The following is a 14675-nucleotide window of genomic DNA, read 5'->3' as shown; positions in this document are numbered from 1 at the left end:
CTCTGTTCCTTCTGAGCCTCCCGCATTTTCAAAAAACAGGTATTGAACCCAAATTTTACAACTTGCATGTGTTAACAGAAATACCATCTTCAATATCTTCAGACAAAATCTCCTATGGCTAAGGCTGGCTGTAGATTGTCTGTAGCCAAGACTAACCCTTAATTTCTGACCCCTGACTCCCCTTCCCTCTGGAATGCTGGAATTATAGACATGTACCAGGAAGTCATGTTTCGTGTGGTGTTGAGGGTCAAACCAAGAGCTTCCTGCTGCTAAGCAAAGCAAGTATTCCATCAATGCAACAGCATTCTCAGCCTGAGAAATATCAACTTTAAAAAGAATTATGCATATTACTAACAAAACACCCTAGTGAGTCTAATGAAATTGATTGCAAATTGAATCTGATTCACAATTGATAAAAAGCACTGAGAAATAAGGAGTTGGCCTAAAATAGTATTTCTAGTACATCTATTAATAACAACAGCACTTATTTTATTTAAATAGAAATATAGAAAAGTAATCACAGACTGCTGAAATGAGCAAGGGTACTTTTTAATGGTAGGATTTGTAACATTTATGTTTATGCTTCAAGTTCCCATGGATGTGGTGTGTTACACTGAAATTATAAAGGATAAATATTCTGAGTGCTTTGGAAGGGTTTTCCAACAAGTGATGCATGCCATTGCAGACCACTCCCTACAGTTCAGCTGGGGGAGGGGACATGGCAAAAGTTCTTGCCTTCAAGAACCTGGTAAGAAGATGTCCCATGCTATATGACACTCAACTTCTGGTAACCTTTCAGACTGAGGTAAACTGAGAAATAGAGGTCTCTCTAGTGTTGTACTTCCTTAGGTCAGAAAAGATACAGGAGAAGAGAGAATATTAGCATCACAGCGATATTTGGTCCCTGCCTGAGTATGGTGGTTAATTCTTCCTGTGAACTTGAGCGTGCTAAAGGGTAGTGAATAAGTGGTTAAATATACTAAATTAAAATGGAGACTGGACAAACAAAGCCAGCACATCCTTATAAGGGACATCCATCCTGCTGGATTCATAAACTCAACCAAACGTAACTAGACATGGGCAGATAGCAACAGAGAACAGAATTCTGGTTCAGTCAGTTAGAAGCAACCTGTAAATAGAGAACAAGAGAGTTCTCAATGGGACATCCTGGGAGCAACCATGAAATCAGTCTACAAATCAGACACATGCTTCCTTTATATTGCAACTTGCATCCAGATCCTTTCTGATGCTCTTGAAACATTCTTAGAGATGCAGGAGTCTTGCCTTGGCCTGGGACTTGGTTTCCCAGATCTTCAGTTGGTATACTACAACTCATTAGCATTCCTGATCTCCACAAGGCCCAGGATAAGCCCTACGATTTTCTAGAGTGGGCTTGATGTCTTGGTATTCTTCAAGGAAAAGATAAGCTGGGAAAGAAGTTATTAACTTGTAAAGGGAGCTGGAAAGTCTGTGTGGGACAAATATCCTGATCTCTCTTTGTTTTTTGCTCTGTATCATGGCACTCCTTGTGTTCCTGACACTGTTTGGCATTGCACACTGAGTGTGGAGCAGAACAAATAGAATTTGTTTGTAATTCTAAAGCAAACGAGTCTAACTAGAGCTCCCATGGAGACTCACACCACAGCACACTAAGATTAATAACACTTCTCTTTTTAAAAAGCTATACTCTTCTCTTCATCTCTCTTCGATGCAATTACTACAAACAGGGAAAGATTAAAAAATGACATGTGATCATGTTTTACTGAAAACCACTCATACACACACATATGTATACATACACATACACACACACACACATATATATATATATACATATATATATGTATATATGTATATATGTGTATATATATATATATATATATATATACATACATACATACATGTATACACACACACACACACTGCTAGTTCGGTAAACCAAGAAATATGAATAGATTCTGTCATGAGATTTTCCACTAGAGAGAAGCCAAGTGCTCAGCCCAGCTGCAGACTTTCTGGCAAGAAGACCCCAGCCCTTGTACACCCCACCATTATCACACACATGTCCAGAACACTCTCTTGGTTCTGTTTTGTTTTTTGATTGAAATCGCCTAATGATTCCCCACTACTTTCTTCTAATTCTCTTCTTCCACAACAACTGTCTGACGATGCTCATTTAAACTGAAGCTCTGATCACATTACACCCTTCACTACATCATGGCCCTGGGTAAGACATTCAGGCAGAAGACCTGACCTCTGAGCCACTTCTGCTCTCCCTTCCCAAACAGCTTTTAGAATTCAACGCAATTCCAGGAGTTTATTTTCTACTTGAAACTTTTAAGCTAATTTTACTCCAACTTTTTATCGACGCCACGGAACAATAAAGAAGCCTGAAGGACTTCGGGTTTTGTTCTGAGAAACAAATGAGGGTAGACACGTGACTCCTGTAAATACAATTCTAATGAGATCAGAATAGAATGCGGCCCTCACGAAAGAAACACAATGATTTCTAATGGCTGAGGTTTCATTTCAGATAATGTTCAACAAGCGTAATGATGTAAAGCAAATACATTTCCCAAAGAAGGCCGAGATGATTTTATTCATTTCAGTATTTATTGTACTTATTGTAGCCATTCAAGGCCACAGAAACAATGTACAACCTAAAAGTGCCCTCCATTCACTAATGTGTCTCTTCCAATTTTAATTGAAGTAGACATTCAGTTGGGAAAATTCAACCAGGAGATTTTGTTTTTCTGTTGCCTGCTCCTGGGGTTTAAAGCAGGTGTGTTTGATGCAGTGTTTTGCGATCTGTCAAAGCTGGAATATCCCTATATGGTCCTCTGTATTTTTATTTAAATATGTGTTAATGTATATGGACCCCTGTATGGTACATTCAACTGTCAACAGTTCATATGCATTTCATATTTTTTTCCTCCTGATCTCCTTCCAAAACAGCTATTCAAAACGTTCAGTGAAACTCTCTGTTAAAACACAAACATACACACATAACTTGAATTCTTTTCCAGAAGGCTTAAGGCATTCCTAAGGTAGACACAGGAAGAAAGCAGGTCTAAGATAAATTTCAGAACAGCCTTGGAGTCAGTTAGCCTAACTACTGGCCCTGTACCCTTAACTCCTGTACCCTTAACTCATATCTATGGACGGCTGTACCGGGAAGGACTGAGCCCTGTGGCAGCCCGGTTGGTCTGAGGAATGCGCAAGAAGAGAGAAATGCCTGCCCTGGTGACAAACTGGAAAGGATTTTTGAATTCACAGAGCAGAAAGGAGCTCAGTGGAGTGTGGGTTTCCGTTCAAAATAAATGTGTCCGTGTTCAAAACACAACCGCGGGCCTCAACAGGCACTCTGTCTGCCTTCCATATTTTATTACATCACCTCTTCAGAGATGACACCCTGCAACCAGGCACCGAGACGCAGGAGCAAGGTCTCAAACCCACCTTGTTGCTGACTTCCATGGTGAAAATAGGGATCTCTGCCATTAGTGAGAAGCACGTGACACCTCCAAGCACTGAAAGCCTAAGTTCGCAAGGTGAAACGTTTTTTGTTTTTTGTTTTTTTAAAGATAATGCCAGAGAAAACGTTTTCAGAATTGAACATTCCTGCGGGCAAAATGCTATCATATCCTGGTAGAGCTGAGTTGGGTAAAATTGATGCAAACTCATAATATTATAAATGGTGCCGTTTATTTGAAATCCCACCGTGAGCCTTTCCAACATGGCAGTCAGAGAGAGTGTCTGACTTCTTGATGGAAATCTTCCTAACAAGAAAACTTTGGGCAAAGATTATAAATAATACTTAACTTTTGATTCTTATAGCTGGGGAGATAAAAATGTCTCCGGATGGTGGATACATGCGTACATATATCATGTAATATACGATACATATATATCTTATAATACATATATATTGTTTGTGTGTGATCTATCTTTGAGAGCTAGGCCTGCAATATTTTATAAATATAAAAATAAAGTATGCCAGAGCCAGAATGATAGCTTAGCATTTAAGAGCGCTCACTATTCTAAGGGAACAGTTGAGTTTAGTTTCCTGTTCCAACTCAAGCCACCAGTAACACCAGCTCCAAGGGAACCACTGCCCTCTTGTGGCGCCTGTAAGCACTGCACTCACATTCACATAGGCCCACACAGACACACAAACCAAGTTAAAAATAAATCCTTATGAAGCAATACTTGTTTGTAAATTAAAATATTTTGAGACATACCTCAGACCCTTCACTATGCATAAAAAAGCACACATTTCCACATGAAGAATGGTATTAAACCCAGTGGCCACATTTAATATTTGCTCTAGCTACAAAACTGCTACAATTTAAATATAAAGATCATCACGGTTGTTTTCAGTGAAAAATGTGCACATATCCTCGAGGGTAACACAGATCCCTCATTTTCGTTTTTTAAAATCAATTATAACCTGAATTTTTGGAAGTGTGATGTTAGTGATGGACTTGTGATCCCCAGATGTTACCGCTATGCCACGCCTAACTCGTGGAGTTTAGCACACACCACATTTAATACAGTATAAAACTCCATGCCTGACAGAGTTGCGCACCTTCTTCCAAACATTACTATTTGGATTTTTAGCAAGTTTGTTCATAGAAGAAGAAAATATGATATGTTTGATTGTAAAAATATAGCCTCAGATTAGATGGCTTCACAATATAAGAAAAAAAATCTATGGAATCTTGAACAAAAGCCTCTTACTTTGTAGCAGTGAGGAGAAATAAAGAGGTTATCAATCTGGGAGCAGTGGGGGCCTGGGAGGGTTCTGCGGAGAGTGTAGCTGGGAGGATCCGGACAGGAAAGGGAGAGGGAATTGTGTAATTCTATTTACATAAAAAACATTTTAAAAGAGAAAACACACACACACACACACACACACACACACACAACCCACAAGCCATCATTTTATTTATACAATTGACCAATTCCAGGCATTTTGCTAAGGTGGTCAGGGAGAAGTACCTCTTAGAAGAAAAATATATTTTAGTTCTAAGTTTTATAGCTACTGGTTGTAATGGGGAAAGTTGCTTTTCACCTACAATCAGGTTTCCAGTTAGCAATACATAAAGCACCCCCCCAACAGGCAAATGAAGTTCAAGAAAATACAAGGCAAATGCCCTTCGCTTCTCTCAAAGAAAATAGAGTCAACCCTGACACCCTGTCTCCTGATGCACGGTGGTCTCAAGCCTTGCTACAGTGATTTCTTCTAGTCTGACCCCTCTAGACCCAAGCAGTCTGTAGGAAAATAAAGAGAGATTGAAAGGCAACCCACCACCATGGTCTTCAGTTCTCTGAATATAACCATTGGCAATATTCTACTCCTCTTGCTCAAATCTGGGTTTTCACGAGTGTTCTCATTTCCTATTTTAGCCCAAAGGCTTCAGATGAGCTCAAGCCTTCTAGGGATGGGCTGTGAAATCCACAAACATCCAACAGTCTCAACAGCTGCTGGAATGTGCAAGTGACTCGCTGGTGGTGATAAACTGCTCATTGTTCTTACTGAGCAACTGAACACCTCAAAACAGACGCATGCTAAGATTTATCCTTTTTTTTTTCTAGTTGATATCTTTAAAAGTGCAAAGCAATCCTGTTCATGGATGTGCTATCGTATTATTTTAAGTGGATACATACAGTTTTGAGGTAGCATGTATGAGCCCAATGTAAACACGGAGGGGCATGTTTGAGGGGTCGTTTTAGTTGTAAGAACCTAAAAGAGAAAGGACAGCACATACGACATTATAATCGATTGAGAACTGGAACGGGCATTCCTTATAGATTCAAAGTCGTGTTAAGAAATCCCCTGAGGCTAGAAAGACCGTTCAGTGGTTGGAAACCCTTGCTGCTCTTGCAGAGGACCTGAGTTCAGTTCCCAGCACCCACTTTGGGTATCTCATAGCCATCTGTTACTACAGCTTCAAAGTAGCTGTAGCTTTAACTACTATTTTTAACCTCAGGCAAGTGATATTCACTCTCTATCACACACATCACACACATACACACATAAATATGATAATTCGTATCAAAAGAAAAATTCCATCTGCTAACGAGACTGAACTGATTTAAAAAAAATCCAGATTTCATCTTCTCACAGATGAAGTTTAAGAAAAAGAAAAGCATTGTCAACAGGAGACAATGAGATGCCCTACCCAATATCTATTAGTTGGAAGTTATATATAACAATAATCTTTCATTCTTAGAGAAAACTCCCATGTCACCATTGCCATAAATTCAGTTTAAGATGTTTCAGAACGGATATTTTCAGAAGCGTAGGCATCACAATAGCGCCACCATGTGGCAGTTCTCTCTCACCCCATGGGTGGAGGTGGAAGGAGCTTCTGGATACCCCAAACACAAGCTCTTTCATATTATATACATGGAAGGGGACCCACTTGGTCATCAGAGCTGCCTCTCTACTTAAGCCACTTTACTAAGGCAGGAGTGCTGGCGGCTGGGCACTAGGATCCAATCGTCTTATCACTTCTCACACCAGCGATGCGGTTCAGAGGAAGAAAAGGCAGTTCTTTCTTTCTGCCTTGCTAGGATGATGTTAATTCCCTCCGTAATTTCCTTGACAGACTTCCAGCTTCCTAGAGTTTCTTCGAGCACCACCTACACACATATCTAAAGCGGTCTCTGGAGGTTCAACAGAACAGAAACACAAAGCTCAAAAGTAAGCTTACAATCCGAGTGACTCTGAAAAGATACCGTTTCATGAGAGCGCAACAGCTACTTCCAAAAAGTAAAATCAAGATGCACATAGATTCAAGAGCAGGCAACCAAGCCTCAGGTAGAGCATATGACACTCTGGGAAAAGCCATTTGAGCAAAGGGGCATACGTACATGCATGCATACATACATACATGGACGTGTGCATGCTCACATGCAAGTGCACACACATGCCCAAGTACTATTCTTGTTTTCACATGTTCTGCTGTCTTGTTGCTCTTGTATAACATCTTCAGTGGTAGAACTCTACAAATGCCTGTAGTTGACAAAATATGTATTCCACAAAAGGAGTGTTCCTTAAGAAGGCAGCCCGTGATGACTAGCTTTGACATCACTCAGCCAATGCACAGCACACAGATAGAACACCAGGGCACACAGTGGCAGTCTCCTTTGGGAGGAGAGGGGAAGGTCTGAGGAGTTTCATGAAAATGTCAAACAGACCACAGAAACACCAGCATGTCCAGTTATCTTTAAAGCATTCTCCTTACTTCGGCCGTGCCCTCCTAAAGCTTTATTATAAATGGAAGCAACATTCCTAGAAAAAAAAAACCTGTTTTCTGGGATTTTAAATATATACTTTGTTTGGATATGGCCATGAAACTATTTTTCACTATTAAGAAAATATAAAAATAATCAATGTTAAAGGAATTTTAAAAGATGTTCTTACTCAATAAAAAGTAATTCACAATCCTTGCTTCCAGTTATTACATAATCATTTTCATCAATACATTGATCAAATTATCATCTCATCGGACTTCTCAATACATTGGTAGCGTTATCATCATCCATATGTAGCTTAAGTTACCATCTACCCAGACTCATCCATACACTGATGTTGTAAAAAATAAAAATAAAGGCATAAACTGAAAGTTGTTAAACATGATGATAAATTAGCACCGGAGGATAATCATCCCCCACAGAAGACTCCATGGCATGGGGTGAGAGAAGGCAAGGTAGACTCGGGAAGGTAAGAGTGTGCTAGGAACACACCAGCCGACCTTCCCTCATGGAAAACACATCCAGAGACACTAAGCCTGCAGTGATCACAGGCCGTTTCTTGAGTTAGGACACTGGTGTCACCCAAGATGCTAAACCAAAGCCAGTGAAACAGAAAGTCCTGAACCTCCATGTTAGTGTCCAGTTCTCAGTCAACCTCAGGAATAAACATTTAAGGAAATAAGCACTCCACTTGAGGAATTGATTCCTGAGGACAAACCATTGATTTGGAAAGGGATTACTGCAAAGGAGAAGTTGTTTTCTTGGGAGGCTCAACTCGCTTCTGAAGTGAAGATCTGCCCTCGGAGATAGAGATGTCTCTCCAAGAGATCTCACATAAAGCTGACTCCTGATGAAGATAACTCATGCTATGCAGTGCTTGTGTGTGCTTGCACATAGGTAGGAACACGGGTGCGTATGTGCACGTGCACACACAGAAACACACACACACACACAATGCTCACACATCCACCGTTTCAAATCGTGCTTCAATTTCCTTCTCTTTACGGCAGCCCAACTCACCCTTAGTATACAGTTCATGTTTCTAACTTAGCATGACTTCCTGACTTCCGCTAAATTCTACTCTTCCTACCTCTGTGGAATCCCGCCTGCCCCTTCCGTAGGACGCAGCTGACTCCTTTACTCCTTATTCACAGGGGACTCCACTATTGCAGTCTCCGTAACTTCCTTAGGGAACCCCCTAACTCTGAATTGCCCTGTGAGGAAGAGCCCAGGAGCAGAAGGCCAGGGGTTTGGAAACTGACTGCGGTTTGTGAGTCATGGGAGAAAAGCAAAAGGAATGGGTGTTGTGTTGAGAGAAGAGAGAGAGAGAGAGAGAGAGAGAGAGAGAGAGAGAGAGAGAGAGAGAGAGAGAACGCACAGGAGTGGGGTCGGTCGGGGGGGAGCAGGAGAAAGAGAGAGAGAGAGAGAGAGAGAGAGAGAGAGAGAGAGAGAGAGAGAGAGAACGAACAGACCAGGGAAGGATACTTAGAGGGAGGAGGGGGGCCGAAAGGTTGAAAAGCCAGATCTTGGACTTCCTGCCTCTGCCTTACAGGACATCTTGGAATTGACAACACATACATGAGGAAGTTGGATAAACTCGTGCAACATTATTCTATTACCACAAATGACATTGGAAATGAATTGTAACAGCCGTCTCTCCGTGGAGCCAACCACGGCAAGCCTGGAATACTAACCGGTTCATTTATTTCAGTGATTACCATCTGTAGTTTCAAAAGCACCAAACCCTGGTTTTCCAAAAGCCATCCTCTTCAAGTTAACTCTATCATTCCATCCGGTCTCTCCACCTGGGTAATTTTTTTTTAAACAAAGACTTTATATTTGCTCCCCCCCCCACACACACACACTGTAAAGAATGTCATTTGTTAAAGTATAGCAGTCCTTTGGATCATTTGGGGGCCACTCATATTTTTAGCTGCTATTCCAAGAGTCCAACTGGCTTATGCACTCTGCAGGAACTTCTACCATGTCTAAACTGCAGTCAGAGATATGTAGTCTGATTTTACCACACACTTAGTTACTTGACTGAGAGGGTTCTGATTTTTGTTTTTAATTTAATAAAATAAAACTTTATACAAGTCAGGAAACAACCGAGGTTATCATCATGTCTGTCCTCTGCACGTTGAAGTGTGTGCGTGTGTGTCTGAGAGAGAGAGAGAGAGTCAGAGAGAGAGAGTCAAAGAGAGAGAGAGAGAGAGAGAGTATAAACACACTATGTCCTTTATTCTACCCTTCTGAAAAGCTGCATCTTCCTTCTGCCTACAAGCATGGAAGCCTTCAGCCCCCATTGGCTTCATTTGGACATTAAGAAAACTTGCTACTAGGAAACTTTTGGGGGAGAAGGGAGGATGCTGAGCTGTGGTAGCCGTTGTATATGACAGGGACATTTATTTCCCATAATTCTTGCCCACGGGAAACACATCCTTTAATAAACTACATCAAATCAAGTTAGACATCATCCAAATCTCAAGGTATCAACTTCTCCCGGAAGCTGAAGAGCCCCCCCCCCCCCCCCAGCTCAGGGCCACTGAAGGATTTAGCACTAGGCATTCTGGTGGGAGGTGGAGGTCGCGGTCCCTGCGGGGTCCTGGGTCCCCAGAGTCTCCAAGAGGAGAGGTGAGCAAAGAGAAGAGGGAGAGAAGCTGGTTGCAGGAAACCAGACACGCTTTTGAATTCTGAGCTGGGCCTGAGAGTCAGGATCCCACCCCCTTGCCTACCTTCAGGCTCCAGCGAGCACCGCGGCGTCCTCCCTCAGAGCCTCTGCAGCCACAGCTGCACTGACCCCTGCCTGCTAGCCCGGGTCCCGCAGAGCGCGCCTGCCCCGCGCTGCACTCTCCACTAGTTCCCAATTGAGAGGCAATCAGCAAGGCGATTAACATCCACTGTGCGGGCACCCTCGTCCCCAAACCACGTAGCTAGCTCTTCTTCCTGCGCTCACCGAGCTTGGTCGCGCCGCAAAGGGTCACCCGGGGAGTCCCCGGCCGCAGCTCCTTCCTGGTGCTCGCCCGCTACCACGCCGCTCCTGCCGCGCCTCTCACCCGCGCGCCGGGCGATTCGCTTCCCGGCAGGCCTGGGGACACCGAGCGGGGAGGATCGATCCAAACGGCAGATTCCCCGGGAAGACAGAGAAACTTTGATGCCGCCGCTGCACACGCTGCGGGAGAGGAAACCAAACAAGTTGCAGGTGCGGGTTCACCGAGGCGCCTTCCCCAGCTGGGAGAAAAATCACCCGGCGCCCGAGCCCGGGAGACAGCTCTCTGCTCCGCGGGCGACCGCGGGCGCACCTCGCGGTCCCTGATCTGCTTGTGCAGGGGAAGGCACGGGGACGTCTGGGGTCCACTGTCAGACGCGAGTAGCCAACGCGCCTCCCGCTGCTTAGGATGCTGGCACCCGGTACTGATGGGACCCAGACCCAACGCAGCGCCTGGGAACAAAGGCTTCCAAGCTGTCGCCTGCCCAAGCGGAGAGGCTTTCTCCCTCCCCGCAAAGTGACTGCTCCAAAGTCGTGTCTCTCCTGCGCGGGGACCCGCACGTTTAAAGGCCCCAGCGGACGTCAGCGGCTGCCGGGCCCGCGGGGCGAGCGCCAGGTCTCCCCGCCCCACCGGTTGCAGCGCTCGGACGAGTCTGCCGCTGGGGCCAGAGAGGGCGCCGGGCTTGGGGGGTGTCGGTGGGAGGGAGCGAGGGTGGCGCACGGGGTCCGAGTCCCACGGGTCCTGCAGGGCGGCACCGAGCGTGGTGCGCTGGAGGAGCGGAGCGGGCTCTGGCCACTATGTGCGCGCGCGCCGCTGGCTGGATCGCCCAGGCGCTCAACACCTGGTTCTGGGAAAACACACTTTTCTGGTTTGTTCTTGAGTCATCGCTGATTCACTTGGAGGAGCTCAAACCCACCGAGACATCTTTTAAGCTGGAAAAGAAAAAAATTAGATTGATCGGTCTTGAAATTCCTATGAAGGAAGGCAACACCACGCTAACTTCCCACAGCCCCCACTGCCAACCTAGGGACAGTACGCGGAAAATGTCCACGTGTTCAAATGTCCCACATGCATCCAGCCCCACATACCCAGACACAAACCTATGGCCATCTTACTTTCCAAAACTCATCAATGACTTAAGAGCTTTTGCAGGGGGGAATAGTATTCCAAAAACAAAACCAAACAAAACAAAAACCAAGCTTGCGCTAAACGACATATTCCAAGGTTTCTGTAGGAATTTCCAAGTTGGCGTGGAGAAATTCAAATAACTTTGCATATCTGAATAACGAAGTCTGTTGCACACTGATTTTTAGGATTTCAATCACGAAGGCGTGATATTTTAGAGATATAGAGTCAGATTAAGCAGAAGTTGAATCCATAATTTGGGAGGCAAAAATCCCCCATTTCTAGCGCGTTTTCTTACACCCCATTCAGGAAAAGTCAAGATTGTCACAGCTCCAACCTTAGAGGTCTATGCCCTGTCCTGGGTTTCCCGCAGATTCCTGGTGTCAAGCTGAGAACGACAAAGGATGCAAGATCTCAACACCTGAGGAACTGGAGGGGCAAAGTCCAGATGCAACTGGATTTTCTCCTCTGTGAACTCCCTTCAGAGTCTTCACTTGAAGTCTTTTAAAGCGACATCATGACAAATTCCTCCAGACAGCAGGCTCCTTTTTTTATTCCACCTGTACTGCCCGGCATGTCTCCCTCTAGCGGCCATGCTCGGGAAAACAGGCTCCATGGGCGCTTTAGCTCCCCACCCCCTTTCCTCCAGCTTCCTTTTCTGGTTCTTCTGTCTTCCCTACTAGCTTCCTCCTCTTCCCTCCCTAACTAACCCGCACCGTTCCGAGGACTCTAGACCTAACAGCCCCCACCAAAGCGCGCGCGCGCGCGCGCACACACACACACACACACACACACACACACAGGTTCCTACCACAAAGGTTCTGCCAGACTCTCTGGGAAGTGCCTCATTAACCGAGGCATTTGGGAACTTAGAAAACAGAGTATTTTTGCTCTGGGTGGTGAATTCCTTCGGAAGATTTGGTGAGGAGGGAAAACGGCCTTACCTATTTTCTAGAATCATATACTGGCAGATCATGTCAGCACTGGGGACCCTAAGGTAGAAGAATCAAGAGTAGTTCCAGGTCAGTCTGGGCTACTTAGCAGAGCCCCTGCCTTAAACAAGGATGCAAAATAAGCAGAACAACAAACAAAACGAACAAACCTGGCAGATCAACTTTAGTATTCATTCATTCATTCATTCATTCATCACTTAAAGAGTTTGATGGGAGAGTAGCGAAATCAGCAAGTCAGGGGTTCACTGAAACAGTCCTTCCTGGTTGAAGGAATAGGGACCAAGAGGGAGACAGAAACCCTGGATTCTGCATTCTATCTTCTGCTCACCTGCCTATCCATCTCTGATGTCAGAAGCCTGGTCTTGGCCAACGCTATGAAAGAAGCTACTGGGTTTACTATCTGCTCAGTTTGGATCGGGACCTGGGTAACAGGAGCACAAAAACACTCAGATCCACTAAGTGGACAGCCACTAAGGCACCAGGTGGTGATGCGCCTAGTTCCCTAGAGCCACCAAGATAGAGGCTAGGAGGCGGGGCAGTGGCTGCTTTACCCCAATCATCATTAGGGAGGCGGGGCAATGGCTGCTTTATCCCAATCATTAGGCCACCTGGAGAAATTGGCGACACCAATTTCTAGAGGACATGGTGCACCCAGCATGTAGCACTTGAGCAGGAGAAACTCCCCCAAAGTGACAGCATCTGGAGTCGCTGCCCGCTGCATTCCTTTCAGAAGCTTGTGAGCGAAGCTGCTCCTATGAAGGATAGAAGGATGCTCCAAATGGCCCAGTTGCTACTGGGAGGTTTTCTAGCCAGAAGGTCGCCCCTCCTGCCTCCATAGAGCCCCAGGTGCCTGACGCTTGGCTTTCTCTGCGCATCTGCTTGGACCCGCCCAGGCCTTTTGCCTGTGCTGTACACGCCCCGCACCATGGTGACCTGCATCACCAATGCGCAAGCGCAGATGCAGATGGACATCTGAGAGCAAGGTCCTGTCTAGAAGCAAATGTTCCTGCCTTCTCTCTGGCTGGCGGCTTCGGGAACTCGCCCTACCTCCGCCCTCCTCCAAGTCTCCTGTATGGAACTGTGGGAAAGACACTTTTCCTCTTGGGTGCAGAGAAATGTAGCGAGCATGGGGTCTGTCCGCATCCCCAGTAGCCCTGGAGACACATACTAGGGCAGAGCCTAGGAGAAAAAACAGCAGGGCACTGAGTGGTTTGTAGTTCTTATAATCGCACATCGCTCCCGAGGAGTGACTCAGTGTTTGCCCCCTCTGTGTGGACCTGGTCCATCTGGCCAGATTCACCTGCAGGGCTGCCCTGGAAGAAAGCTATATCTAAGTAGCACTACACAAGGGAGGTTGGACATAATCCGGGGTTAAGAGGAAGCTTTCTAGAGCACAGAGAACAAACTTCGAGTTTCCTCGGAACCAACGGGGACTTCTACACTGGAGACGAATTACCATGGAACCTCCCCATCTGACTTAAAAATGCCTGCTTTTTCCCACACCATAACAGTTCAAGCCTTGTAGCATGGAAAACCGTGTATTTTATTTCCTCGAGGTAATATACACATCGCATTTTCTTTTCTAGATTAATAAAAATAATTTAAACCATTAATTTAATTATTGACTTCAATTAAATAGCTATTTAAATGGTATTATTTAAATTACGCAATAAAATACCTATAAGAATGTTGCATAATTAAATGATTACATTGACATGATAAGTTCATTGTATTGAATTATCATTTACTAAACCTATTGGAGTTTTTTGTGGTCTTGTTTTTGTTTGTTTGTTTTTATTCAAGATAAGCACAAAACAAATAATTTCCTTAGGTTTAGGATAAACATATGCATAGCACTAAATGAAAATGCTTCTTTTAAAATGTCCAGTACCTACCAAGAGAATAGCAGAGAGCATCTGGAAATAGAGTCAGACATACGCAGCCTGCTTTTACTTTACTTTATTTATTTTTTTAACCAAGTAATGATATATATATGCTAGAGGAAGAGCCACCCTCCAGTGGGGGCGGGGGTGTAAACATCTTCCATGGGAAAAAGAAATATCGAGACCTCTTACCGGTTACAGAAATAAACTCAAGCTCAAATTACAGTTTCAGGGTAAAATCTGAAACTATAAAATATCTAGAAAAGGGCATAAGAAAAAAGGCTCCAGAACACAGAAAGATGGAGGAGGATGCATTTTTGTTTTTGAAAGAAAAGCCTGAAACACAGGAAATAAAAGTTAGAATAGACAAGAGAAATCACATGAAACTAAAAAAAAAAACTGAGTGTGCAGCAACTCTAAAACCAAACAGAGTGAAGGGAGGGTTGCAGAATTCTGTAAGATGT

General features: G+C 44.4%; 1 protein-coding gene across 13 annotated transcripts in view; it reads right to left on the bottom strand.

Annotated features, from left to right (window-relative positions):
- Pcdh15 (protocadherin 15) overlaps positions 1 to 13935 on the bottom strand; it is a 1553555-nt gene extending 1539620 nt beyond the window's left edge. For 7 of the 13 annotated variants that reach the window (XR_001779431.2, XR_001779430.2, XR_001779429.2 and 4 more), the window contains exons 1-2: positions 11713 to 11897; positions 9996 to 11182 (exon numbers count right to left, since the gene is read on the bottom strand). The gene's annotated coding sequence lies outside the window, so the exon portion shown is untranslated. Of the gene's footprint in view, positions 1 to 9995; positions 11183 to 11365; positions 11627 to 11712; positions 11899 to 12656 lie in introns of those variants that run through there. The other 6 variants (XM_017313784.2, XM_006513155.4, XM_006513156.4 and 3 more) reach the window with 4 other exon arrangements.
- Between the last annotated feature and the right edge of the window lie 740 nt (positions 13936 to 14675).

The sequence above is a fragment of the Mus musculus genome, chromosome 10 (assembly GCF_000001635.26).
Source record: "Mus musculus strain C57BL/6J chromosome 10, GRCm38.p6 C57BL/6J".
Classification (NCBI taxonomy): Eukaryota; Metazoa; Chordata; class Mammalia; order Rodentia; family Muridae; genus Mus; species Mus musculus.
This window is presented reverse-complemented; position numbering and strand designations above follow the sequence as displayed.